Raw genomic sequence first — 23,745 nt, forward strand, 5'->3', positions numbered from 1 at the left:
TTAAACCATGTGGGCAGAGCATTAAACCCCATCTGAGCTGGATCCTCAGACACTGTCCATGAGGCCGGTCCTGGTCTGGTGTGTATTTGTGTTTACTCCTTTGCTCATTTCAAAGTTCAAAGTTCTGCAGACGTGTAAAGTCTGTATGGAAGACCCAGCACTTTAGGAGAGGACCGTGATCTTCACATAATGGGCCACATCTGGGCCCCGCGAGGAGGAGCCTTTGGGGGGTGGATCTGTATGAAGCTTTCTTCGTGTCACCCGGCATCTTCAGTGATTCATCATCAAGGCTGTTTTGTTCACATTCTCACTGTAATTAGCTGGTGCTCTAACCTGGGTGTTTCCACAACAGTGTTGTTACCACGGGGCCAGGTGGATGGGGTCGGCATACAACAACTCTCTCTTTCCCTGGCTTGTAATAATTAACTCTTCTACCAGGGGACTCAGTCTAATTGTCTTTCCTGTAAGTGGTTGGTGATTATGAGTGTAGCAATGGGGTGAGAAAGTGGGAACCCAAGAGGGGAACAGCTTCCCCTGTTCTGAGGACCTGCATTTCCAGCAGCCGCGGGAGTGCGGGGTGTGTGGGGAGAGGTAACAGCAGCAGGATGAGGTCCAGTCCTTTCACTGCCTCGTGACTTGGGATTTCAAGTGTGTGTGTGTGTGTTGGTCTCAGCAGATAAGGCAAAGCAGGTGCTTTTGATACGGGGTTTCTGGGCTCCTGTGCCCCACTGCAGATTAAGGAAGGGTTAGCGGTGCACCCTAAGCCGCTCTGAGCTGAGGCCCCCAGAAACCCCTTTAGCAAGTTCATGTTCACTGGGCTCCTCCCTCCCATGCTTTCCACCTGGGATGCCTGTTTCAGTAGCAGGTGCAGCACCCACTCCTGCCCCCAGACCGGCTCTCCCCCAGGTCTGCAGAGCGACCCCATCTTCTCTTGCCGGAGAGGAGGGTGTTGTCCGAAAGCCATGGGAGCCGGGTCTGGAACCCAAGAGCGACCAGGGAAGGCGGTGGTGGTGCGCACGTGCCCTGTTTTCTTGCCTTCAGGCCAGTGAGGGATGGTGTCCTCTCCTGACCCTTGAAAACAGCAGTGGTTTTATTGAGCAAGTTTCCTCCTTTTTCACTTTTTAATCTTTTTGGTTCATGACAGTGAGCCTCTGCATCACTGTCCCTTGTTGCTGAGGGGAGAGCGGGGGTTGGGGGGCGCTCTGTGCTCTGTGGGGTACCCGAGGCCAGCCCAGGAGCCAGGACAGCCTCAGGGGACTCAGGCCAAATGCATGACCGTGACTAAGAGCCTCTTCCTTAAGGGATGCATATTCAGTATTTGTCCAGATGTTAGGCCACGCGGATTGGGGAAATACAGTTCTCGCTCCTTAACCGCCCTCGTAGATTGCCCCCATGTCAGTGTGTCCTTGTGTTTCTCTTCTGTCCCCAGAGCAAACGGGTTTGAGACGCCCTTTGTTGAGCTAGCCATTTCATCGAGGGCATGTTAATCAGGGGGTTGAGAGCGAGCGTGTCAACACGTTCGATCTACCTATTTGTTTCCTTTTTTTTTTTTTTTAAAAAAAGATTATTTATTTATTCATGAGACACAGAGCGAGAGAGACAGAGACACAGGCAGAGGGAGAAGCAGGCTCCCCGCGGGGAGCCCTATGCAGGACTCCATCCCAGGACCCCGGGATCACTCCCTGGGCCCAAGAGAGATGCTCAACCCCTGAGCCGCCAGGTGCCCCTAAATATTTGTTTCTAATTGCAGCAGAGGAACCCTAATGAAGTAATAACTTTCTGGGGAGTGGGGATGAAGTAGGTCACTACCCCTTCTCTTTGAAGGTCAGCTCTCACTTGTTCCTGATAGCCTGGCAGTGGCTCTGCCTCGGAAGGCCCAGCCTCCTCTGCCCATTTCTTTAGGCTCACAAGTGGCTTGCTCGCTCCCTCTCTGACCTACCGTGCAACCTCGGGCCAGTCCCTCCCTTTCCTGGGGCTTCCTTTGCCCGAAATGTGTGCAGAGGGCAAAAGACCATCTCTGTGATGGGGAGCGTTGTCCTCACAGCCATCTCACGGCCCGGAGTCGAGCCTGCGGGAGCAGAAAGCCTTGGAGTGTCTGTGAGGTCAGCCTGGGAAGCTCTCAGGGGCCACGCTCTTTGAAACGTAGGGCATTTCTCTACTTCGAGGTAAAACTTCCAAGCTGACACCAGTCTGAGGGTAGGTTTTCTAGGCCAGGCTGGTGGACTTCCTCACTGGGAAAGGAAGCCTCTCGCCTCTCCCACAGCCTCATGCTGGCAATGACAGCCCATGTCACAGAGATAGAGATGAGCCCTTACTGTTTACAGGAGGCCTTACGGTGGGTGAGGACAGCACCGAGGGGCCAAGACGCAGTAGTAGCCCATTTAATCCTTAGGACAGTCCCTTGCACTACCATTTCCATTTTCCCGGGAGGGCTGTTGAAGCTCAAAGGACTCCGGGAGCTCACCCACGCCCAGACAGCTAGCAAGGGGCAGAGCCACACTTGACTACAGCCCACGCTCTCAGCCACTCGCCTGCATCCTTCCATTCGGCGCCTGTTTAAAGATCCGTTAAAATTGGGGACGCTCCTTCTCTGAGCCATGGCCTGCTTTGATTCTCCTTATCACCGAGAAACCAGACACCATAGGTCAGAGATGACCAAAATGGTTTAACGCTCTCTCTATCCTTCTGCGATGCAGCGCCAAGTAATCGCTGGGGTTATGCCCGCGGCCCAGGGCCTCTGGTGAGGACAGGACACCGTCTTCCGAATGGGCAGCACTCAGCACGAGTTCGCCTCCTTCTTGTTTCGGGGGCGGGTGCCTGGCCCAGTTACCCACTTCCTGTGCCGGGCCTCTTCCGCACAACCAGGGACCCAGCCAGGCTGGGGAAGGGGGCAGGAGGGCGAGGGAGAAGGCCTTAGTTTGCCTGTGGTTCTTCTCCGGGAGAGTTTGCAGACCGGGGGTGACATCGGATCACAGCCCTCTTACCTCATTTGGAAGGCTGAGGAGCAAGTACGGTCCACTCTGTTCTTTTCAGGTCCCTGTACAAAATGGTCCCTGTTCTTTTACAGAAAGGCAAGCATGCATGCTCTTTAGACTTTCCAAAGAATTTGCAAACATCACGTATTCCCTGCCCTCTCCATCTTCCGTCCGGTCACTGCCCGGAGCAGCAGGGGGTAGCCCCGGCCGCGGTGCCCTCTACTGCCACATGGTGATGTCGGAGGCGCTCGGGCCCAGGAGGGGCATCCCAGCAATCTGCCCAACTGCTGACCCGGGGGCCGTGTTTTCTGGCTGCAGAGCGTGCTCCCGTCCCGAGTGAGCTTGGCTGGCCTGAGCCTTTGCACATGCCCAGCGGGGTCTGTGTGCTCCACTTGGAAGAGGCAGGAGCCGAGGCCTGGGGAGGTGAGGGACGGAAGGCCAGCCAAGTGGAGCTCGCAGCTGCAGCAGGACCAGGTTTCTTGGCCCCGGTTCCGGGATTCTTTCCACCGACCAGCTCTCCCGTGCAGACGGCTCCGGATGGATGAAAGCACCTTGATTTTCGGGTTCTCTTCTCCTCTCTGTAGACTTCTGACTCACGTGCAGAAGAGTTGCCTCTTTCGAGCTTGGGCCTTGCACCTAAGCAAGTTTCCGTCCGAGGCTGCTGCCTCCAGGAGGAACAGAAAGTCCCCATCGGACTTAGGAAAAATGAAATCAGTCCCAGGCCCCGATCTCTCTGAAAAGTTGTTATTGAATTCTGTGCGTGGCCCTGACCTGGATTTAAAGATTTGCAAGAAGACAAATTCCAAACAGATGCCCATTAGGGCCCTGACAGCCGCAGCTTAAAGATAACATTTACATTCTGCCGGGGTCTGTATCTCTCTGTTCCCTGCTCAGCCCCTCTCCCGCCTCCGGTGGGATCAATACCTCGGTTGAGGTTACACGGAGGTGGCCACATTCTTTTAAGCTGTTTGCTCAGCGCTTGGTTTGCTCTGCTAACATGCCAGGCACTTCTTCCAACAGGCCTGTTTGCCCAGTATTAGGGCTGTTTGCCGAAACACCTACCCCAATCCGAGGGGGCTCAGCTCTCCAAACAGTTGGTCCCCACATCTGTCAATCAATAACGCCAATCGGGTTCCTGATATGGACAGCGAGCGTGGCCAAGTCCAATATTTGCCCAAACACCGCCCCCCTCCCCCTGCACCTGACTCTCCCCCAGCTTGACAAGGTGGACATTCGCCAAGCGCACAGGCTGCTGGGAAGAGGCGATGCTGGCAAACAGGGAGCTGATTCCAGGAAAGAAGGGTGCACGAACAAACATGATAGCTCCTTTATGAGAGGTAATTTACTGAAATACACAGTGATTACCTGCTCATCCAGCTCTGGCGTCATTAGACATGGCAGGCTCAGGGCTCTGGTCTCCCCAGCGCTGGCAAAGGAAAGTGGATCCCAACTTGGAGAAGCTTGAGGTCGGATCCTGGGTTTGGCTTGGCATCACCGGTGATCGGAGGGCCATCGGGTCATTATCAAACCCAGGAAATCAGCTCTGAAGAAGGACGAAATGATAACAAGAGAAAACATACCCTAAAAGGAGGCTGATGTTAGTGGCTACAGCCTTTTAATGGTTTCGGACGTGGTAGGGGTGTCGGTTCACAATATTCTGAATGCACTAAGTGCCACTCAATTGTTCTCTTTCAAATGGTTAATTCTGTGTTATGTGGATATCACCTCAGTTGGAAAAAAAAAAAAAAAAAAAAGAATCCCAGTGAGCCCAGGACATTTACATTTGAGAGACTCTAATGCCTAACTCAGGCTTTGGCTCAGAGTAAATGCTTAATAAATGTTTATTGAAAGAACAATCTAACATTTGCACAGTCAACAAAGCTCTTTGTTATACATTAGCTCATTTCATCCTCAAAGAGCCCTAGGAGATGGGCAGGGTAAGTATTCTTGTGTCACAAAGGAGAAACTGAGGCCGAGAGAGGGGAGTGGTTTGCATGATGTCGCACAGCTGGGAGAGGTGGTGCTGGGATTCAAACCCAAAAACCTCTGGCTTCAGAGTCTGTGCTTGTACAGCCTCATTGTTGTGTCGACCTCATGAGTGCCAGGACGGGAGAGAAACAGATTCTTGCAAATATTACATCCCTCTTCTTTTAGGGTATTTATTACCAAAAATATTTAAAAACTGGACCATCCAGCAAAGCCACTCCTTCTCTGTCAAAGTTCCTAGCACAGTGCTTGATAAATATTTGCTGATTCACTCAGCTGCAGAGATCAGCCTCTGGTTGCTGTGGTGACTGTCCAGAGCAAAGCTTGGGCAGATTAGGGTATCAGTGAAGCCAAAGGACTCTAGGCCGCTAAGTATCTAGAAGGAGGAGCTGGGGTCTCTGGGTGGCGACTCCCAGAAGCCTTTGCTGGGTGCAAGGTGCCCTCTCTGTACACCAATGGTACCGTGCGTAGGGGAGCCTGGGTTGTGGTTGGGCCATCTTATCACTGTCACTTGTTGGCCTAGGTGGCGGTGGGATGGCCTGTCGTTCAAAAATTATGAAGAATTTCAAGACAGTGATGGCTGAGCATGACACCCAGCACGTGTTGCTCTGAGGTCAGGGTTGGAGAGGCTGAGCAGCTCTCAGTGATGTGGGCCTGAGGCAGGTGATCCTGAGACCATCACTTGGCCTCCGGTGAGCATTTGTGAGGGGTCGTGTATGGAGTCGAGAAGTGGGGGGGGGACAGGAGGAGGAGAAGCCATCTCTTTTCTAGGGCGTCTCCCTTTCTCCTGGGGAGAACTCCAGTATGCTTCCCCGCTCACTCCAAGATCAGAGCAGCCTCCAGACCCGCCTGGGTTTCTACCCTGGCTCTGCTACCTAGAGTCCTTGTGTTGTGGGATAGAGCACTGAACCCCTCAGAGCTGCTGGCTCCTCAGTTATAAAATGGTGGGGCTACTTTTCTCATCAGGTTATTGAGGGGTTCCATGAGAGGATGCCAGGGTGCTTGGCTAGCCCTGTCGGTAGAGCATACGACTCTTGATCTTGTGAATGTGAGCCCCATGTTGGGTATAGAGATTATTTAAAAATACAAGCTTAAAAAAAAATGAGAGGATGCCAAAGGGCCTGGCACGATGCTGGATACACAGCAACCCTCTTCCCAGATCCTAGCACCTCTTCTCCCGACTGAGCGGGGCTGAGCTCCTTCTCAGTTGGACTTGAGTTGGCTAACGGGAAAACATGGATTGAAACCTCGGATGCTTTCAGAGTCTAAGTGGAAAGTAGATATGAAGGAGACAGGCCCCAGAGGCAAGGCATAGGGAGTGGTAGGGACTGTGGTAACCCGGTGGTCTCGTGCCCTACCTAACCCCACTGAATCCAAAGACCAAATTGAAACGGAAGGCTGCTGCCAGTTCATTAGGCAGTGAGGGAGGGAGTTCTCAAAAGTTTTGAGAACTTTTATACAATAAGTTGAAAATTATAGTGACGCCAAGGGGAAAACAAAACGCTGCAAGGTCTTGCATGGTAAGCTATAAATGGGGCTCCGGGTGCCAAAGCAACGAGGGCATCACAGTCCCATGCTTCTCACTGTCCGTGCAGGAGAAGCGGATAGCATGTCCTGGGAGCCAGCTCTGAAAGACACCCCTGGGGACGGCTAGGGTATCTTGGCCTGTGTATGCAGGGTGGGCTGAAGGGACCAGGCCTCTAGCCCAGGGAATAAGCAGGTGCAGAGGAGTTCAAGAACACAACCTGTTTGGCTGAAATTTGGTCTGCTTTTATCGCCCCTGTGCGCCGGCAATTATAAACAATGTCAGTGATAAAATTCTCCTCCGTGAAAAATCTTTCCTTGGCTTAAGGTGTAAGCAAGAGGGGCTTCATGACAGTCATAACCAGTCTGCGAGAATAGGCTTCCCACGAGGACAGATTTATGACCTATCCTTCAATGCACATTTTGTTGTACAACGATGTTCATTTGGAGAACTTCCAGTTGCAGATTTGGCTCCCCAAAGGCGGACCCACCCATGTGCATTCGTTTTGAGAGTTGTTTTGTCAGGCGGCAGGATTGTTTACTTTCCCTGTGAGCATGGTTTGTGTTCTCACCCCCCCTGTGGTAACACACATTCTTGAGCTTAAAGAAGGAGGTTTGACACGAGCAACCATATAGCCAGCGTAGCGATTATAAAGATGCAACACGTAACCTGACTTCTGGAGTGCAGCCATGCTGAGCAACCACTGGAGTTGAGATCTATTTAAAATTTGAAAGGAAAAAAAAAATAAATAAAAATAAAAAAAATAAAATTTGAAAGGACCGGGATCCCTGGGTGGCTCAACGGTTTAGCGCCTGCCTTTGGCCCAGGGCGTGATCCTGGAGTTCTGGGATTGAGTCCCATATCAGACTCCCTGCATGGAGTCTGCTTCTCCCTCTGCTTATGTCTTTGCCTCTCTCTCTCTCTCTCTCTGTGTCTCTCATGAATAAATAAATAAAATCTTAAAAAAAAATAAAATTTGAAAGGACCAAAGAGTATGAACTGGGAGATGTAACGTTTTTGTTTAGTGAGTGCGTATTTTAGTTCATGCTTGAAATAGTTGACTGAATTTGAATGATGTGTTTTGAATGGAAACTTATTTTGTTATTTTTTAATTGTTTTATTTTTGACATTTAAAAAAATATTTTATTTATTTATTTGAGAGAGGGGGAGAGAGAGTGAGAGGGGGAAGTAGACTCCTTGCTGAGTGGAGAGCCTGATGCGGAACTCGATCCCAGGACCCTGAGATCACGACCTGAGCCGAAGGCAGACACTTAACCAATTGAGCCACCGAGGTGTCCCATATTTTTTTTAATGGTTTTAAAAAGAAAAAAAAAATCCAGAAAATGGTTTTATCAATAAATGGTATCTTTGGCTGACATTTTAATCTTAGTAAAACCCTCTTGTGAGTTACTGGATAATTATTTACATAAATTATTATTATATCAGACTGTAACCAAAGGATCAAAGTTCAAGCTGCTGGGCATGTATAAACACCATTGTATAAATAATTGTGCTTTCTTTTGGTCCTGTTGGAACTTGGAGTGACTTGCAGTGTCTTGTCGTATTGTGAAACTGGCAACTGGTTCGTAATTGTTCTGAGACTTTAAAGAACTTCCAAGTGGGGCACCTGTATCAACCTGAAATGACATGGATCCAGTGGAACTTGACAAAGAAACAGGAGAAGAGCAAGAGAGGCAGCAACTGAAAAAACGTCTGCATATGTTAAAAATACGTGATGCTTTCAAAATCATGGATAATGACTGAGAAATCTGGAGAGAGGACAACTGGCATATCTAGTGCACCTGTAATATTGCCACGCATTGCATTTCAGGATTTGTACAGAAAATAAGTTTGTTGCTTGGAGGAGGGCTGAGTTCATGTGTGTCAGGCTCTCTCCTTATGCCACTGATGTGCTGTCTCTGGTTGGGGGCATGGGCTGGGTGCCCCCGTCCGGGGGTGGGGGTCGTGGTCAGGGGCAGAGGTGTGGCAAAGTCAGTTACCATCACACCCTCTTTCTTAACCAGCTCCCACTCCCTTGGGGAGGGGCCTGTATTTGGGCTCTTTTGTTGTTGGGAGCCGATGCCCACTTGGGCTGCCTCAAGTCCCCCATGTTGGGCAGCTCGGCTCCTGTCCCACAGCCACGTCTCATCCTTTCCTGAAGCATGACGCCAAGCCTGGAGGGAGCCTGGGGCAATGCCACCAGTTTCTGGGGTTGCCCCAGCTGGTAGCAGCCCCCTCCATCTACTTTAAAGCAGCCGTGTTTAGAGTGGGGTCATCTAAAACAGAGAGATAGGTACTAAGTTTCTCCAGCAGCCCCCTGGGAAATTCTTACTAATTCCATCAACACGGCTGTGTGTTAAATGCACTCTTTAGGGATGGGCCTTTGTGCCGGCCACCATGGGGTCACCGGAATCCGATAAGTCCCAGCGTCTGTCCTCTGGGGGAGCGGTGTGGGCCTCCTGTGGCTGGAATTCAAGGGAGTGTGGTGGAGGCAGCTCCAAGAGGCAGAGGGGAGTTGTCAGGGTTGTTCAAAGCAGGGTGACAAAATTTACCCTAGAGGTGTCTTGGGGTGGCAGGAAGCTCTGTGGAATCTGAGCTGCGCTCACAGAGGGCGTCTTCAGAGGCTGGCATGCTGTGACCGTATCCTAGCACCAACTCTCATTGGCTCTAAGACTTCCAGCAAGTTCTCCCTTCTGGCCTCCTGGGATTTGGCTCCCTCCTCTGAGAAACTGGGGTGGGGGCGACAGTCCAGCCTCACCGGCAGATGTCGCTGAAGGCAGTTAGGCCACTGAGAAGCTCTGGGCCCTCCCACGAAGTGCTTAATAGATGGTAGATGGAGCTCCTGTGAAACCCCCCCTCCTTTCTCGGGGGTTGTCCACCCAAATCACAGCAGAATCTCAGGTTTAACTTGCACCCACACTCAGGGAAGTCCCGTCAGCAGAGGCTGAGCTCATTTGGCACATGGGATTGTGGTGAGTGAACCCAATCCAGACTCGGAAGGCCTAGAAGGAACAGACAAATACTGTGCCCTTGCACAGCCTCCTTCAAATATAAATTGTCTCAGCGGAGCTTTTGAGAGAAGCTGGAGAGCTCTTGTAAAATATAAATTGTCATTTTTGTTGCTAATAATAGTAATGACAATTCCTGGGCTTGCGTCCTGAGATCATCATCTGTCTGCAGGCAACTTTCATCACTCTCCCAAGGACTGGCCCAGTACCCAGAATAATGCTTCCAGCACTCCCTACCCCGGAGCCTCTCTGGGACTGTGCCCGTGACCTCCTGACTCATCTCTAGATTCATTACCTTGTACAAGGACGTGCTCAGGTGTACCAGGTCACATTTTTTTAAAAAAGATTTTAAAGATTTATTTATTCACGAGAGACACAGTGAGAGAGGCAGAGACACAGGCAGAGGGAGAAGCAGGCTCCCTGCGGGGAGCTTGATGCGGGATTTGAACCCAGGACCCCGGGATCACAATCTGAGCCAAAGTCAGACACTCAGTGCCTGAGCCACCCAGGCGTCCTACCTAGGTCACATATTTTGTCACTGATTGGTCACATATTTGGTGTGTTACTAATTTAATCTCACAGCTACCTTGTGATGAAGATCACTTTATCTTTTTGGGGCCTCAGAGGAGGTCAATGGCTTGCCCAAGCTTGCTCATGCGGCTTATAAGAATCAGGGGTGGGATTTGAACCCAGTTCTGTCTCAGTTCAGAGCCCAAGCTCTTAAATCCAGCCTCTGCTATTTGACAGAAATAGTCCCTCCTCTGGGAGCTGCAGGCCGAGACGGCCGCCCTGAAACAGGCTCCTAAGAGAGAGAGAGATTTCATCAAAGCCTCGTCCTAACTCAGTGGAATGTCTTGCGTTCAGTTACCAGCACGTCGGAATTTGTAGGACGTCTGGTCAGCGCTGCGCCCACGTTGCCTGGAGCACTCTCAAGGTGGCGAGAAGCTGTTGAATTAATAAAATGCATTAAGATGATTGCAGGGGAAACACTTAATCTACAGAGGATAATACACTCTTTGGAGGCATTTTCAAGTACTTTTGAAAACTCCCTTTTCCACACCAATAATTGATAGACTAACCTCAAATTGTTCTTATTTGTTCATTAACATAAGGCCCCCAGGGGCTCGCTGTGCAACACTTTATTAGCCTGGATTGAGTAATATATTTTAAAGTAATAAAACGACATTATTTTTAAATTATTTTTTAATGTGGACTTTCCAGCCATTGACTGCCCTCTCTGATAGGTCTGAATTAGTGAGTTTTAATTGTGTGCAGAGAAGCAATAAAATAATCATTACTAAGATGATGGGTGCTTCTTTTATGGCAGACACTGAGCTGGGCGTTGTCTCATTCAGCCTGATAAAACCCTACATCGGTGGTGGGGGGGTGGCCCATGTGCTCCTCCTTCACGGACAGAAATCACTCTCCAAGGAATTCAACTCCTCCCCCAGGGCACCGGGACCAGCGGGTGGGAGTGGCGGAGCCAGGACTCAAGCTCAGGCTTGTCACCTGTTTCTGTAACACTCACCAAACGTGGTCGAGGTGCGAGTGTGGGTGGTACTGAATGAGGCTGAGTCTTCGCCCAGAGGATGGGGCTTAGTAAAAAAGGGAAGGTAAGAAAAAGAAGAGAGAAATCAAGTCACATCAAGTGACAGGCAGGACTCCTTGCTTATTTGTTGGGGATTGGCCACCCAGGCGGGGACACAAAGGTGCGCGTGTGTGGCACAATGGTTAATTTATATGTCAACTTGGCCAGGCTACGGCCAGTGGTCTGGTCAGACACCGGTCTAGATGTTGCTGTGAAAGTATTTATCAGATGTGATGAACATTTAAATCTGTAGACTTTAAGGAGAGCAGATTAGTCTTTATAATGTCGGTGGGCCTCATCCAATCAGGTGAAGGCCGTAAAAGCAAAAGATTGTTTCCTTATTTTTTTTTTAATTTTTATTTATTTATGATAGTCACACACACACACAGAGAGAGAGAGAGAGGCAGAGACACAGGCAGAGGGAGAAGCAGGCTCCATGCACCGGGAGCCCTACATGGGATTCGATCCTGGGTCTCCAGGATCGCGCCCTGGGCCAAAGGCAGGCACTAAACCACTGCGCCACCCAGGGATCCCAAAAGATTGTTTCCGAAAGAAAAAAGAATCCTCGTCAGGACTATCCCATAGGATGCTGCCTGAATTTCCATCCTGCTGCCCTGTGGAGTTTGAACTTAAGACGGCCACAGTAACTCTTAAATAAATTTCCAGACTGCTAGAGGATCCTACACATTTTGGAGTCGCCAACAATCCCTTAAAAATCTCTCTCTCTTTCAGGGCATCCACGTGGCTCAGTGGTTGAGCATCTGCCTTCGGGTCAGGTCGTGATCCTGGGGTCCCGGGATCAAGTCCCGCATCGGGCTCCCTGCAGGGAGCCTGCTTCTCCCTCTGCCTGTGTCTCTGCCTCTGTCATGAACAAATTTAAAAAAATTAAAAAAAAAATCTCTCTCCATACACACACACACACACACACACACACACACTAACACACAAGCTGTTATTCATATTCACTTTATTTCAGTGCACCTTTCTACGTCGTGATAAAATGAATTACAGCATCTACATAACTGGGATTTTTACATACTTGATCCCTAGAGAAAGAACCAAAGAAATGAAAGCAAACTCTCAGGGATTTGTTTGAAGATGCCATTTCTGAGCCCATCTGGGCTCCAGATCCACCTGACGCTGCCTGCGGCTGTCACCCCTGGTTCAGGCCCCGGGCAGTGTGGCTTCGCAGCCTGACCTGACACATACCAGCCAAGTCATCTCCAGACTCGGTCCCAGTGAGGCTTTCTCTCAGGAAGAGTACGTGGGTCTGTGGCCCCAAGACTTGAAATCAAAGGGGATTCTAATGATCGAGAAAATTCAGTTCTCCAGAATTGCCAGGGAATTGACTTCTTCTCTGGAGTCCTTACGTCAGGTAGCATTGAGGCCACTCTGACTCTTATCTTTTTTTTTTTTTTTAAGAGTTATTTATTTTATTTGAGAGAGAGAGAGAGAGAGAGAATGAGAGAGAGAGAGAGAGAGAGCCAAGGGAAGGGCAGAAGGAGAGGAGAATCTGAAGCAAACTCTCCGCTGAGCACGGAGCCTGACACGGGCTCCATCCCACGACCCTGAGATCATGACCTGAGCAGAAACCAAGAGTTAGATCCTTACCCGACTGAGCCACCCAGGTGCCCTTTATTCAGATATCACCTCTGTCAAGAGACTGGCTCATGCCCTCTTGTCCTCCCCACCCCCCCCTGCCGAGAGTGGTGGCAGGGTGATGGAGATCATTCCCACTTTACAGAAAGAGAAACTGAGGTGAAGAAGGGATGCCACTGGCTTGGGATCCCAGGTGCCACCTGGGGCAAGCCTGAGACGGAGCGCTTGGAGGAGACTCGCAGGCGCTGGCCCCCCGGGAAGCCCTCACCTGTCCCCGGGGAAGCACAGGCCCCACTTAGCCCGGCCTTGCAAATTGGAGCCAGCCCTGCTGCTCCAAAGAGCAGACCTGCAGACCAGGGGAGCATGTGGACCTGCTTTAAAATCATAATTTTTTTTTTTCTTATGGGTCACTCAGATCCTCGGCAGCCCACTTTGTGCTGATGCTCTGTGCCTCCCTCTTCCCTTGCCCAGGAAACACTTGTACCCTCAGTCTATTCTTGTTGACTCTGGCATGAAAAGCCTCTGCCTGGGGAGTAAGGTTATAGCCATCGGCCAGAGGGAGAGAGAGAGAGAGAGAGAGAGAGAGAGAGAGAGAGAGAGATGTTGTTTGATGAAGTGGAAGGAACACATGGTCTGGATACCTGGATTTTAATGCCTCCCCTTTTTAAACTAGCTGTGTGACCTTAGACAAGTCACTTGAGCCCTCTGAGCCTTGGTTTCTGCCTCTGTAAAATAACTGCTATCTAAGAGGCTATCAGTGTTTTTTTTTTAAAGATTTTATTTATTTATTCATGAGAGAGAGAGAGAGAGAGAGAGAGAGGCAGAGACACAGGCAGAGGGAGAAGCAGGCTCCATGCAGGGAGCCCCACGTGGGACTCGATCCCGGGTCTCCAGGATCACGCCCTGGACTGAAGGTGGAGCTAAACTGCTGAGACACTGGGGCTGCCCCTATCAGTGGTTTTTAATGAAATAATAATTGTAGCCATGTTGTAAAGACTGTAAAGCACTGTACCTAAATTAGCTATTTTTTTTTTAAAATAAGATTTGACTTATTTGAGAGGGAAAAAGAGAGAGTGCATAGGAGTGGGAGGAGGGGTAGAGGCAGAATCTTAAGCAGACCCCATGCCCAGCACCGAACCTGACGTGGGGCTCGATCTCACAAGCCCGAGATCATGCGCTGAGCGGGGTCAAGAGTCAAGCACTCAACCGACTGAGCCACCCAGGCTCAGTGCCCAGCTACTGTCGTTTTTGATGTGCCCTAATGGATGGGGTAAGGAAGGATCTAGAATTGGGGAATTTAGCCTTCTCTGACCTCATGTTACAGGGAGGTCACAGTCCAGAGGGTTCAAGCAGGCCGCCCCAAGTCGCAGAGGGTGAGGAGGCAGGATTAGGGTTGGGCAGTGAGGATGGGTGGGAACAAGGGGTGTTGTACGGGACCTTGATGGGACAGACGAGGGTCCCAGGAGGAGGGTGCTAGGGGCAGCGGGCAGCAAGGTTGGAGGGAGGCCAGGTGGACAGGGGCTCCAGTGCTGGGCTGCAGACTCGGTGCTGTCACTCGAGGCGAATGCCAGCTCTGTTTGCCAAAAGCCTACACAGGGGCCGCCAGCGCAAGGACACACGGATGGCGCAGGTCCCTCCTGGCATGTGACTTCTGTTTCAGAAACGGGGTGAAACACACACCCGGCCCAGGTCACCTTCAGAGGATCACAGGATGGGGAGGAGGGCAGAGCTTTCCAAGGGAAAACCCAGCACTCTCATTCTCTCGGGTCCAGAAACGTGGGCCGCACTAGTTTTGCCATCATCAAAACTATGCCTGAGTCACTTTTGGGCAGAAGTGAGAGAGCGCGGGGCACGGGGACCGGGGTGCGTACCGAAGCGGGCACCACACCCACACACATCTCTCAAAAGCGAGTTTACCACTAAAAATGATCTGGGGATTCTGGTAACCGGAGTTGTCATTCAAGATAGGCCTTGAGTCATTCCTCTCATGAAGCAGGAAAGAAAAAGTGAACAACAGAGAGCGGGATTCATACCTAGGTGGATCCCGAGTGCCCTGAGCCTCTTTCCTTCCTTCCAGTGAAATATTCCCCCCTTTGATCTCTCTTACTGCCTTACATTTTACCATTAGAGATTTATTCCTTTGGTTATTCCGTCTCCGAGAGCTCTTCATACAAATGCAACAGTGCCCGGGAGAGGCAACAGGTAAGCCTGGAGCGTGGACTGGGATCCAGCTCAGGTAACTCAGATCCTGGGGATTGGTTTCATCGGGGGGACCTGAGGGATCAAAAGGGGTGAGTCAAAGAGACGGCGTAGGGACCGTGATTATCAGCCTCACTTTATAGATGAGGAAACAGACTTAGGCAAATAAAGACAGCAATTCGTCTGTGGCAGGAGCTGGCCAAACCTCACTTTCTCGCCCCAAATTGTGTGTCTTCTTCAGAGTTGTTCAGAAGCAACCCCATGAAATTCATTTCAGAGAAAACACGCCTTCGTTCCCTTCCCGTCTGGCCCCCCCGGGCTCCCTTCCTGAGCGGGCCGTTGGTGAGCTGGACCCTGGCAATGACTTGTGTGCCCTGGATGATAGGGCCCTGCCGTCGATGGGACACTTCGTCCTCTGCTCTCTCCTCGCCTGCGCTCTGTCTCTGCAGTTTTTGTAAGAGTTTATTCATTCATTCATTCATTCATTCATTCATTCATCATCATCATGAATGAATGAATGAATGACACAGAAAGAGGCAGAGACACAGGCAGAGGGAGAAGCAGGCTCCCTGCGGGGAGCCCGATGCGGGACTCGATCCCAGGACCCTGGGGTCACGCCCTGACCCGAAAGCAGATGCTCAACCGCTGAGCCGCCCAGGCGCCCCTGTCTCTGGAATTTGAACCGAGACCAGGGGGTGCCACAGTTGGTGTCATGCTGGAGCTGGGAAGTGGGGGGCCCAGCACAGGGCTGCAAACACTCCAGGGTTCTGAGTAAGGGAGCCGGCCAGCCGGGGACCGAGGGGCAGGGGCGCCCAGGAGCGCTCTAGTCCACCTGCGGGGACAGACGCCTCGCTCCGGGCAGCCCCTTAGCACGCCTCCCTCGGGGACGTGAGGATGGCCTTGGAGCAGTGCCCCCCGGGCCGCGTCTCCCTTTCCTCCTCTTTCTGACTCGGCGTGTCCCTGATGTTGTCTTGTGCTTGTCAGAGCGTCAGATACAGAATGACCGGGGTGGCGGGGGATAACTTTCGTCCCCAGCTTATAGGTGTTGGGACCAAGAGGCGCCCCATCTGTGCATGATGAAGGCGTCCTGGACCTCGCTGCCGGTATGGAGAGCCCAGCACGCTGCCTGAGACCCCGAGTGGGGGGCCCCGGGGGCTGTACTCCTTGGGGGGGGCTGAGTGTAACTTTGCTTGCAGGAGGGGGACCGAGCCACATATCCGGCGACCCCAAGGGCAAACAGCATCAGCGATCCTGAATGCTGTTGTCCAGTTAGTTCTCGTGCCCTGAGCACCGGGCCCCGGCAGGATGGCACAGGCCGGGCCCTCGTGCTGGGGACAGGCAGCGGTGAGTGCGAGTGCTGGCGGCCTGTCTGAGGCCCTTCTGGCTCTTGCCTCGACGTAGCCACATTCAAGGCCTGGACCCTGGGGAGAGGGAACACACAGCACCCGAGTCCCGGATGGATAAACCTTCACTAATTGAGCCATCTCACTCTGGCGGTTGTTGGTTACCACGACACGCCCTAGTGTTTTCTGACTGCCTTTCCTAGGGTTGTTCTAGATCCTTCTGGAAAGTAGCCGGAGGCTCTGACACCGTGGGGCCCGGACCCAGGCACCGGTGACACGGCTTGGGTCTCTCCCACCAGCCTCAGTGCCATCCCCGAGGCTGCGGGACAGGAGTGCAGAACAGCAGAGGGCACCAGAGGCCTGTCGCCTCTCTCCCCATCATGGTGTCCTAGTTGGAGGCGCTGGCGTGGCCAGAGGGGCCCTGGGGCCTGCAGCAGGGAGAGAGCTCAGGGCCTGCCCCTCGGGGAGTCGCTGCGGTTGTGAGCAAGGGTTTGTAGGATGCAGACGCACCCCTCTGGGGGCTTCAGAGGGACTGGGCCCTAAGCCAGGGCCCCACGGGGGCCTCTAAAGAGCAGGCCTTCCTCTCGCACTTTCCCTCTAGGCCTGGCTCCGTGTTAGGTGTCAGGGTCAGACCCCGAGTAAGGCCGAGAGGAGCAGCCAAGGGCCAGCACAGAATGTCCTGGGCACCGCTGCACCCCCGCCCCCCCGCCCCCAGGCCCAGAGCTGTGGGATCTCAGGCCTTCCCCAAGCCTTTGGCTGCTGAGGCCTCAAGTCCCGCCATTATACTTTGGCCACTCAGGCCTCCTGGATCTGAGGCTTGCAGCCTTGTTTCTCTCTTGGGCCGGGGAGAGGGGGTGAGGTGCAGGTTGGGGGGAGCGGGGCCAACAGCCAGGTTTCCTAGATTGACAGGACAGTGCAGGGGGAGGGTCTGAGCACTTCAGCTCTGTCCTGGGAGTGGGGAGTCTGGAGTCGGGGCGGCTGTGTGATCCCCTTCAGCCTCAGCTTCTGTCGAGGGGCAGTCGGGGCGGGCTGAGCTCGGAGACCCCTCCAGAGTCTGTGCTTTGGGGAGCAGGTTTCACTGCTCAGGACCCGGGAGGCGGTCTGGCCCCGGGGCAGGGGCCACCGGGAGTCACGAACTGGATGCGCAGTTTTGCCAGGAGAGACTGGACTGTCTGCATGTGCTTGCTTTCCCCTAGCGTTGGCATACGCCGCAGTATTTACACTTCTCTGGATCATATAAAGACCAAGGTCAGGTCAACACTGTCCGCATAACCTCAGTTGGCCCAGAGTCAAACAGAAGAGGTAATGGTGCCTGAGGCTCCCGCCCGCCCGCCTTCCCCGCCTCCTCTAGGTGCTGCTCCTGGCCTCTGGGTGCTGGTCCTTCCACGTGGGCGGGGGGTCTGGCCTGGCGTCTGGATCCCTAGGCAGAAAGTCTTCCAGAACGTTCATCTAACAGATGGACTCCAAGCTGTCGCCTTGGGGGCAGTGGAGTGGGGATGTCCACATTCTGCTTGGCATGCTTTGCCGCCCCTTCTCTCACCCTCGTCAGTGAGCCAGGCTTCTTGACAAAAAGGTGGCACCAAGTTTTCCCCAGCAGGAGCCCAGGAGCTCAGGAAGGTGGGGTCTCACTGGAGAAACAGGGTCGCTCTCAACCCTTCGACCTTCCTTCTGCTCGGATCCATCGGATCCTGGGAGGTTGGGTGGGAGCAAGGAGGCGGGCCACTTGGGAACCCTTCTTCGGCTCCACCCACTGCCCCTGTCCCCCTGAGCTCCAGAGGAGATGAGGGCACCGCAGAGCTCGCTGTAAGCCCATTCTGTGTGTTACACGTTTAGAGAGTCCGGTCTCTCTGGAGCTGGTTGTAAGCACCTTAGGGGCTTTGTTTCTCCTCCTCATGACTTGTTGGCACTGTCAGGACCCACCCCCCCCATCTCCTGTCAAGCCCACCAACCTGCACTATCCCTTCATTAAGTCATTCATCAAGGTCGGGCAGGGGCAGGATGTCACCAGGGGTGGGACATGTAGAGGTAGAGCAGCAGAAGACAGTCCCGGAAGAGTCTGAGTTTAGTGGGGTGCGAGACTTATAAATATAGTTGTAATTCAGGGTGGTGAGCACTGTGACAATGGCCTGCGGTGGCCCTCGTGGGTGTTTCTGGAGGAGCTGGGGGTGGGTCATGAGCCTGGCCCAGCTTGGGGAGGTGAGAGGGGAATGGGCTCTCTGGGAAGGTGAGGTTTGAGTTAGGTGTTGAAGGAGAGGCTGTAAAAGTTCCCTAGGTCAGGGCAGAGTGGCTGGAGAGAATTTTCTAGGGAAGAAAAACACACAGAAGCTGCCAGGGGAGAGGGCAGGGCCCCCTGTGGGACTGGAAGCATTCACTGCTGCTGGAGTAGAGATGGCAGGTGAGTAGAGAGGAGGCTGGGGAGAGGGTCACAGAGGGCCTTGGGGTGCAAGCCACAGGTCATTGCTGCAGTTCAAGAGCGAAGAGGAGGAGGCTGATTAAGGTGGGTGGTGGCCAGAGTAGGTAGGAGCGATCCATTGGATGACCATTTGGATGAAGACATGAGGAGAGGGAGGAGGCAAGGAGAGGGAGGAGTTGAGGCTGATCCCCCAGGGTCCTGCCTGCTTACAGCCGCTCACCCCTGGGGGAGAGGAGGAGCAGGGTAGGTGTGTGCTGTGAGGGTGAGTCAGGGGTGGATATGCTGGGTGTCGGAGGCCCATGGCCACTCCAGGAGAAGGTGTCCAATAAGCAATTCAGGTAGGTTGGAGAAGTAACCTGGGCATCCTCCACAGTTGGGTAATATTTGCACCCCTGTGTTGTAGATGGGGTAATTAAAAAGGTGTGACTAGACGAAGACAGAGAAAAAGGCCAAAGAGAGAATGCCCAGGAACCCCTACATTTCAGGAGTCGGTGGGGAGGGGGCAGGGAAAGGAGTGGACAGCGGGGTAGGAGAGGTCTGGTGGACGTCAAGGGCACATCGGAGAAGAACCAGTGGTTGACATTTCCAAGGGCTGCCCAGAAGAGGCACACAGGCCTCGAGCTGGGCGTCCCAGGAAGGTCATTGGCACCTTTGGCCCAAGGGATGACGGTGGAGCGTGGGGGGAGGTGATGGGCTGCAGTGCTGACCCACGGGAGGCAGGCTGCTGTGTCCTGTCCTGCCTGCACGGCTCTGAGTGTGGCACTGGGTACCGGGTGCTCCGCGTAACACGTGGTTGGGGAAGTTTGTCGGATGAATGATCGTGGGGTCGAAGGAGACGCTTGTTTGTCAAGACCGGTGAGATTTGAGATTGGAGTGCCTCTACCTCTCCCCCCTTCCCTGCCCCCAGAGTGAGTCACAGTCAGAAAGGTACCGGACGGGGGTTTCCAGGCCTTATCCAGATCTGGAAATGATGAGCTAACCCAGGAGAAAGGTGGAGGCCCCTTTGGAAAGTCATGAGTGCTCCCTGCCTGAGGGGTGAGAACTCTTTCCCCCGGGGGCTTTCCTGGGGCGCCAGCCTTGTTGGCACCTCTGGTGGTGAGCTGGGCAATCAAGGAACCTCCAACTTGCTGGGCTCTGGGGGCCAAGTGCCTCTCCTTGGAGGGCTGGGCGACTGGAGAGCCTACCCAGGCCAGCGGGAGCACTCAAGTAGGAGCCCGGGGCTAGGATTAGGGTCTAAGCTCTGCCATTATTGCATGTGGGGCAGTCATCTCTCTGGGCCTCAGTTTCTCCATCGTGAAGGAAGAGTTCCAATACTGCCTTCACTGGGATATCCCAAGGATACGATGGAATAGGGGATACAGAGGTGACGTGAAAAGGAATGCGTTAGAGTTTCCTTCAATCATTCACTCATTCGTGCACGCTTGAATTAATTCAGCACAAAGTGACAAAGCACTCCCCAGATGCGGTGATGACCAAATACGAAGCACTCTGGGCAGGGCAAGTGGGCAGACGTTGCGAGAAGAGCCTGCCTCTGAGCCTGCGGATCCCTGCCTCTGCACTGCCTGCAAGGGAAAGGGAGGGGTGGGCCCGATGAGTCGGTGGGCATCAGGGCCCAGGCTGGGAGGGCCGCCACCAGTCGTGACGACGCACTCGCACTCGCAGCACAGGTTCGGTGCTGCTGGGAATTCCCCTCTCTCTGTTCTGGCGGGGAGGTTTATACTGAGTAGGGTCAAGGCTTGTTTTTGTCCTCGGGACCCCAGAAGCTGCCTCACTGGTTATTTGGTGGCCATTGACAGGGTGCAAAGACGTGCACAGGAGAGAGTCCCAGGGCAGCACATGGTCACCAGCTGGCTCCTGGATATGCAAGATCGGTGTTCAAATCGGGCGAGTGAACTGGGATGAGGCGTTTATTTTTTAAAGATTTTATTCATTCATGAGAGACAGAGAGAGAGAGAGGAAGAGGGAGAGAGAGAGAGAGGCAGAGACACAGGCAGAGGGAGAAGCAGGCTCCGTGCAGAGAGCCCGACGCGGGACTCGATCCCGGGACTCCAGGATTGCGCCCTGGGCCGAAGGCAAACGCTCATCCCCTGAGCCACCCAGGGATCCCCCTGGATGAGGTGTTTAATCTTAATGAGACTCTATTTCCCCACCTGCAACGTGGGTGCTTTTTTGACACTTGCCCTCTGTGCTTTGTGGAGATGAAGTGTAGCAGTGAACTTTAAAATGTTGTAAAGACTCCAGCTCCTCCTTCTCCTCCTCTTCCCCAGACACCAATCAAAATGATCATCATCAAAATGATCAGACCACCTTTCTGGGTTTCTTCTTGCTCCCCGATTCTTCTCATGGACCCCTCTGTGCCGTGTCTACTGAGCGTGACAGCCAGAGACGTGGATCCCCAACTCACCCTTCTGTGGATCCACGTGACCGCTGAATGTCTGGCTTGCTAATCAGGGTTGGCCGATCTCTTGTCATGACTCTCTTCTGCTACAACTTATGGAGGTCAAACCCAAACCCAAAGGACTCTGGGCGTCAGAACCACGAAGCATGAGTGTAGGAGGAAGCGTTGGAGAGCGTGTGCTCTGGCTGAAAAAAATAGGCAGATAAGAAGTTGATTGGGTGATGCCCCTCAAGGATGAGTGTCTTTTTTGGCAACCCTGCCCGCCCCCTGCCCTATAATGAATCTGGAGGGCCAAGGGGCGGGGGTATGGTTCCATGCAGGGCCCCACGCAGGTGCACTTCATCCCTCAGCGGGCATCCCTGTGGATGTTCAGATTTGGGCAGTTTGGCAGATTACAAAGGTGCAAGGGATTGTTGGGTTTTACAGGTTAAGCTTTGAGATTTAACTGCCTATAAATGACTTGGAGGTCTACTGCGTGCCACCATTCGTCAGTTGGCTGAGGCTGAATGTGAATCGTTGGCACTCAAGGCTCGTGGGAGAGAAAGAGATTTGGTCTGGGGACGGTCCTGCCCACCGCCCAGCCTCTCATCTCAGTGTGGATTGGCTGTTCTCCACCCGTCATCAAACTCTCGAACCGGGGAAGTGATGACAAAGAAAGCCACCTACCAGGGTCTGAGGTGCGGTGAGGAGGAGGTCATGGGGTTTAAGAAAGCAAGGATTTAGAGCCAGAAAATAGAAACTTAAGGTAACTTAACATTTCAAGTTATTATTTTATTTTATCCTATGGGAAACGTTAGGCGCTGTCCTAATATTAGCAAGCTGAGGGATTTACAAAGCCCTTGGGATATATTCTTGGAGAATGGTATGGAGTGCTGGACACAGCAGCAGAACCTGGGAGCCAGCCACTGCACCCCTCAGGAGGAGACTGGCCACATCTATTATGGGGCCTTCGTGCAATGGGATGTAGTGCGGTTGTTAAAAAAGGAGGAAGGAAAAAAAAAACGGGAGGAAGGAACAGTTTAATAGGTGAAAAAAGCCAGGCGTGGGGAGGACCGTATGAATCCATTTATGTCAGTTTTTAATTTTATTTATTTTATTTTTATTTTTATTTTTTTATGTCAGTTTTTTAAAAAGCCTATGCATCAAAAAAAAAAAAAAAAAAAAAAAAAAGCCTATGCATTGATATCCCAGGAGAGACCTTGTTTTTCTGGAAACTGATGAGGGTTACCTTATGGAAACCTCACATCAGCTCCCTGGGTCTCACTTTCCCCATCTGGACGGGGACCTTATAATGTCATACCCTGGGATGCGAGGGTAGCTCCTGTGGATCTGGGATCACCCTCTGCGAAGGATCCTGTGGATCACCCTCTGAGAAGCCAGCCTTGTGCCAGCCCCAGACCCTCATGGGAACAGTAGCAGTTTGTTCAAGGTGAGGCTGGGGAGGCAAGGAGGCCTTCGGAGTCTGGAGGGTCTTGGGCGCCACTCTGCTGGTAGGCTCAGAGGTGAGGGTCTCTCACTGCAGCCCCTGGAACAGAGCATGCGTTTGCTCCCTTCCCTGCCCCGCCCCCCCAAGGTCTTCATGCACAGCTGGCTTGGGTGAGAGGGGCCTCCCACCGACGCAGACCTAAGGCTGCCCAAAGTCCGCCTTCCCCGCATCCCCTCCCAGGGCAGCTCCTTGCTGGGCCTTCGCCGTGCCCGGGGCTCTCCTGGGAGGCGGAGGGAGAGGCCTGCCCTCTGGGAGCTGTGTTCTCATCCACACACCCCGCTGGCTGCTGGACAGCCTTCTGGGAGCGGGCCTAGACACCCAGAATCAATTTGCTAAAAGCCAATTTGCCAAATGATCAATTCGCTGAATGACTAATTTGCCGTAGGACGGAGGATTCGTTTTTTAAATTTCGCTTTCCCTGTGGCTTTGCACTGCAGTTCTGGCAGCAGAGCTGGGCCCGAGTGTCAGATTTCTAATGCGGAGCCTGACTCTGGCGCTCAATATTTTATATGGAAAGTCTAGGCTTGCCCAGCCCCCCTGGTCAAACCCCCCCCCCCCCAATCTACCTCTGCTCTGCTTTCTAGGTGGGCTTTCTCGTCCTGCATAGGCTTTTGTCTACTCCGTTGGTGCAAGCTTAACCCGTGTCTGCCCCAGGTGTGCGCAGTGAGGGTGGATCCCTGCTGCGGTCCCCCCCCCCCCCGCCCACCTCCACAGCAGGCTCCAGACTCCCCAGTGGGGTTATTGGAGAAATGGAAGGAAGTGAGATTTTTTTCCAAACCTGAGTTTGGTATCTCAGATTCATGCCCTTGTTATTGCTATTTACCCTTTTAATTGGAGTAGTAACAGACCTGGAAATAGCTTTTGTAAGTGAAAGAACTAACCTTTTACTTACTTATTTATGAAATTGTAGAATCTGAATTATAGATTAGAACCATCTCGCCGCCGGTGCATATGACCGTAAAATTTGCCAATTACGCCAAACTAGCAGTTATGGGGGAAAAAATCAGTTATTCCAACTCTTATTTTTCTGTATCTGTTATCTGTCTCTGGCCTTACACCTGTACCTATCCCTATATCCATCAGTAGGCAATTTTAAAAAGCGGATTCATCCCAAATATTTTCATATGCTTTGGCACGCGTGACACTCTTTCTTGCTGGATTCTCCTTCTTAGGAGGCTTCACTTATACTTGCACCTATTTGCATACCTGCACCTAGTGAATGCTA

The sequence above is a fragment of the Canis lupus genome, chromosome 30 (assembly GCF_003254725.2).
Source record: "Canis lupus dingo isolate Sandy chromosome 30, ASM325472v2, whole genome shotgun sequence".
Lineage (NCBI taxonomy): Eukaryota > Metazoa > Chordata > Mammalia > Carnivora > Canidae > Canis > Canis lupus.